Raw genomic sequence first — 5,956 nt, forward strand, 5'->3', positions numbered from 1 at the left:
ACCTTCTTTCTCTACTTGGAATTCGGGCATCCCTATTACCATTTGTCTTACATCGGGTATAGCTTTATAATGAAGGTGGGCAAACCTTCGATGCCAAAGTTCAGACTGAATAGATGTGTCACAAGACATGACACCTAGCGGACTTCCACTGACCTAATATAATGAATCAACTCGAAACCCAAGAGTGAAGGCATCTTTAACATTATTTTTCCATATACGTACCTTGCCATCGCTGAAGGTCACCTTGTAGCCTTTGTCTTCCATTGCTGAGATGGACACCAAGTTCTTCTTGAGGTCAGGTACATATAATACATCCTGTACATGGATCGTATTTCCTTGATTCAATTTAAGAGAGACATTGCCTACATCTTTCACGGGATATTTCATATTATCTCCAAGGACAATTTCCAGGTTAGTTTCCTTCTCTATTAGATTATGGAGAACTTCTTTGTAACCAGTGAAGTGCCTTGATGCACCACTATCAATGATCCAAATTCCCATTGAGTCTGAAGGAGCAGAGGTAGATAGAGAAGCTGGTAAATAATATTCATCTTGCTTATTTTAAACAATGTTGGATTCATACCTGGAATTTTTAGCCTTATTGAATGGTTTTCCTCTTCCTTGATTACCAGCAATCCTTTTACCTTTGCTATTAGATTTCCCATTCCTCTGATTGCCATGAGAGGAATTTTGATCATCGTCCCAGTGTGAGATCTTTCTATCAGGGCACTCCTTTGCATAGTGACCTGGTTTATCGCAAATGTAACATCGTCCTTTTCTTCCACCCTTAGGTCCAGCCTTTATTTTTGATTTAGTCCCGGAATTATTTATTTTCTTAGCATGAGAAGAAAAGGCAACAGGAGGACCTTTAGGCATGGGCATTTCTTGCTCTTCAACCCTTGTTTCTTCTTGAATGCATCTAGCCATTAATTCCTCAAAACCAGGAATTACATTATTGTTCAGAAGAGTAGTCTTGAACATGTACCATTCGGATGGTAATCCTCCAAGAGTTGTGAGTGCCATTTCCCTATCATTAATAGCCTCCCCAATAGATAGGAGATTGTTCCTGATCTCAGTGATCCTTAAGAAGTATGCTTGCACACTCTCATCTTTGCCCTTCTTAATTTCCTTCAGCTTATTTCTAAGAAACAGAACTTGATTTGCATCATTAACTTTTTTAAAATCACCATTCTATTGTAGATTTCCTTGGAGGTGTTCAAATCAGAGATGTAGGCCACCAAGCGCTTGTCGATATAGTCCCAGATGATCTTCTTTGTTTTGACTTTTCTAGTTTTCCATTTGTTCCTCGCAGCAGCGGGTGCATTTTATGGAGGCTCAAAAATATTGCCTCTCACATGGTCCAACACTCCTTGATCTTCTAAGGTTAGATCGATAGACATCTTCCATCCATGATAGTCAGACTTCTCATGGAGCTTGTCTTCGGCAAGGAAGAGTGTTGAGGACCCCATATTTATTTAGGATAGCCTTGCCAATCTTCTCTTCGGTGATTTCTCTTGCTCTTGCTCAGGCTTTGTCTTCACCTCAGCTCTGATACCATGTTAATTTATGGTATGTTCTATGCTTAGAGAAATTTACTTCTCTTTCTTATTATTATTCACAGATTAGCAATCACATGTGCATAAGTAAAGTGCAGATAGAACATTAAACGATCAACAGAAAACAAGCCAAGACAAGAGACACAAGATGTGGTGGATAGCTAGGGACAAACCCCAATATGGGGAAACCCTTTGATCAAATATTATTTTATCTTCAATAATTCAGTAGAGAGAAATAGTACAAAAATCTTATTTATGTCAGCAGTAGCAAACCCTAGATCAGCAACATCAACATTAGTGGCTTCATCATCAAAACTAGGGCAGTTGATATCTCACAAACCGAACGTCGAATCAACTTGATTCCACCACCAAAAAATGCGGCCTTCAGAGGAGGTCCAGATGGACATACAACGCAGTTCTGAGGAGGGAGTCTTCTGGTCAACACTGGTCAAACTTTGCTTCTACAGTTGTAGCACTAAATTCTGCGTCCTTTCTTCCACCTGTGTGAGAGAGAGTCACCTACTGCGTAGGAGAGAAGAGACTCTTTATTGCGTTGGAGAGAGAGAGAGATGTGATGAGTTGAGTGAGTCCAAATGAGGAAAAGTCCTCCTGTATTTATACACATCTGATGATAATTGAATAGATGTGACTGTTGGGCTTCTGAGCCTACATGAGTTGTTGGTAGGCTTGATAATTATTCCATAATCAAAATAAATTCATATCTCCATAAATACTTATCGAAATCGGATGATCTTTAGATCAATCCTACACCTCTCAATGAGAGGAGTCTAATAAAAATATTATTAGCCATGAATAAGATGACCCACATGGAGTTTGGCCCTAGTTTCCAATTTTAACATGATGTGATGGATTGCATATCACAATTGCACACAAGTCCCACATTATGATTACATTTGATACTCTATCGAATTGCAATTAAGCGATAAGTTCCAAATGTGATGTGACTTTAGATACCAGTTTATATTTTCGCCAGGTCTGCCACATTGCTATCGCAATATCGCCCGCCGTGTACATAAAACTTAAGCCTTCTAGTCCTCACCGATTGCAATTTGCGATAACAATTGGCCGACAAAATATGGCCCAGCGCACGGTGAAATTTTCGCCCAGATAGCATGTTGTTGGGGCTAATTTGTAGGATCATGCCGGGTGTGGAGCATTTTTTGGAACAAAGAGTGGGGAAACTAGGAGAAGTCATAACTCCTTCAATTTTCCACCAAATTGGTTGCAAAAAGAGGCTAGATAGTTATTTTTGAGTATTCTGGACCGATTAGAGTAGGTTTCAGAAGCATTTGAGCATTATAAACACAAATTTTTTACACTTTTTAGCATAATGGAGAGGCTTAAGCCATTGGAAGCTGGACCAAAGAGACGTAGCCCAGGAGGGATGAACTCCTTTATCATGTGCTTGTTGTAATGTTTTTTTGATGATGTTCTGTACATGTTTATGCTTATGTTCAGTTTTCAGATTTATGTTAAATTTCTCATAAAATTAACATAAAAACTCTTCATTTTACTTACAAAAATTGATGAATCCTTAAGCACAATGAAAGCATTTTGTTTATAGTCTGAGGAAGATCTTAGCACTGCAAACTAATATTCTAAAGCAGATCAATTTGGTATCAGAGAACTAGGTTTTGCTTTGTGAAAGAAGGATTTAATTGTTTGTAATTTTATGTCATGCTTACAAGGTTAAAACTTAAAAGAGGTGAAGGAAATCTAGTTGGAAGCCTCAAAGTTGGGTCAAGGGGAAGAAGAGCAAGGTTGCCACAATCTCCAACACCAGTTCAACCTCAAGTTGCAATTTAGACTCCAGAGATCATGTCTCATGAAGGAGAACCTACAAACATGACAGAAGATGAGAAGACCTTCATAAAGGCTTTCTTTGATATGACAGAGATTGTGAAGGTCCTCTATGGAGAGATGAATAGTAGGTTGCAAGGAGAAATTTCCAAACCTCCCAAAGGAGAAGGCTCTTCAGGAGGAGGTAATGGAAAAGGAGGTAATGGGAATGGAGACAAAGCTCCACCCTCTCCACCATATTCTTCATATTCTTCTTCACAAACCTCTTCACGCTATTCCACTAATACAACCCTTGCTCATACTCATCATCATTCTTCAAAAGGAATTGGTAAATCACCTTTTCTAAAACTTGAGGTTAAGTTTGAGTTGCCCATCTATAATGGTGAAGTAAATGCAGAGAAGCTTGATATTTGGATTCGTCATTTGGAGGAATATTGCAGGATTCAAAACTTTCAAGACGATGACATAAAGATTCAATTAGCTTCCTTGAGAATGGAGGGTGCAACACTAGTATGGTGGGAATCAAAGACCCAAGAGTATATTACAAAACATGGTAAGATCTCTATTTCTTGGAATGATTTCATTGTTACAATTCTACCTCTAGCTTATATTCAGCAAGCCATCATGAATTAGCAGAACTTAGACAACTTAAAGGTCAAAATGTGCAAGATTACACCCAAGAATTCAGAAAAAGGTCTCTGATGTTAGGTGTAGATTTGTAGTCACAAGGCACTTTTCTGAAGTACATAGGGGGTTTACACAGTTACCTTAGGCACACTATCTTAATTTTTAATCCCAATAATCTAGATGATGTGTGTGTGCAAGCCACTCATCTTGAGGCAAGAGGGAAAAACACCCCAGAAGAAGGTAGTAAAAATCCATTTAAGAGTAAAGGAAAAGAAAAGGATTTCAATGGGAAGGAAAAGAAAAATGTGTCTATCAAAAGAGGAGAGAAAATTACATGAAAACAATGTTCTAGAGAGGGTCACAATGAAGCTCACTGTTGGAAGCTTCATCCCGAAAAGAAACCAAAAAGAAAAAACAACAAGGGAAAATAGAAGACAACAACAACCACTCAACAGGATTTGGGATCACAGCCATGGGGTTAAAAGGAAAAGAATCCATTGCCAGCACTAGTTCTTCAGACTCGCGAAATGAAACTCCAAATGAAAAGAGGAGAATATAATTGTTTTACATAAGGGTGAGCTCAAAACATAAAAAGATTGATACACTGTTTGATAGCGGCTCTCAAGCCAATCTTATCTCACAAAACATTGTCAAGAGTTTAAATCTGGAAACTGTTCCACATTATAAATCGTATCCACTTGGATGGGTATGTGACAATGCACAATTCTAGGTTACTAGAAAGTGTAAACTGAGATTTGTTATTACTGTAAATTTCATAGATGAAGTGGGGTTTGACGTTGTGACGTTAGATATTTGTGGCATGGTTTTGGGCAGCCCGTACCTTTATGAAAGAAAACTTATCTTCCATCGACATGAAAATAAATATCATTTATTCAAAAATGGAGTAGAATATATTGTGAGAGCTCATGACAATAAAACAAATATTTCGCTTGTTAATGCAGGGCATATGAAAAGACTGGTGAATTCGAGCAAGAATTTCATGCTTCTTATGATCAAAACAAAAAATGATGTTGATAATGAAGCTTTTAAAGGTTATGATTCAATTTTGAAATATGAATTGGTTAACATAGTTAACCAATATGATGAGATGTTTTAGGAACCAAAGGAATTACCTCCCAAGAGAGGAATCCAACACAAGATATAGTTGCAGCAAGATTGTCCTCTTCCTAACATTGGCATGTACATGATGTCAGTGATGGAAAGTGCATAAATTAAGACACAAATCCAAGAGTTGTTGAATAAAGGGCTCATCAGACCATCTTCGTTACCTAGTGGTTCACCTATTGTCTTGGTGCCAAAGAAGGATGGAACATGGCACATGTGTGTGGACTTCCGTGAATTGAACAAAATTATGGTAAAGAACCATTACCCACTGCCCAGAATAGATGATTTAATGGATCAATTGAAAGATGCAAAGTATTTTACTAAGTTGGACTTAAGAAGTAGCTACCATCAAATTAGAATAACTGAAGGAGACATTTGGAAGACAACATTCAAAACAAAACAGGGTTTGTTTGAATGGCTACTTATGCCATTTGGTTTATATAATCTCATGCTACATTCATGTGTGTGATGAATGATGTGTTAAGGCCATTTCTTGATGAATTTTTCATAGTCTACTTAGATGACATCTTAATTTTCAGTAAATCTCGTGTTGAACATGTCGTGCATGTAAGAAAAGTACTTGATGTCTTGAAAAAAGAACAGTTGTATATGAAGATGTCAAAGTACAAATTTGGAAAGACTTTTTTAGTTTACTTGGGTCATATTGTTGGAGGAGGTGAGTTGAAAATATATCCCTCCAAGGTTGACATCATTGTGAATTGACCAAGGCCCAAGACAGTTATAGAGGTTAGAAGTTTTCTGGGAGCAACCCAGTATTGGAGGAAATTTATTACTATTTTTTCTCTTATAGCAACTCCTTTGCATGC

The sequence above is a fragment of the Pinus tabuliformis genome, chromosome 6 (assembly GCF_031772625.1).
Source record: "Pinus tabuliformis cultivar Carrire ecotype Pingquan chromosome 6, CPIR1, whole genome shotgun sequence".
NCBI classification, from domain to species: Eukaryota; Viridiplantae; Streptophyta; class Pinopsida; order Pinales; family Pinaceae; genus Pinus; species Pinus tabuliformis.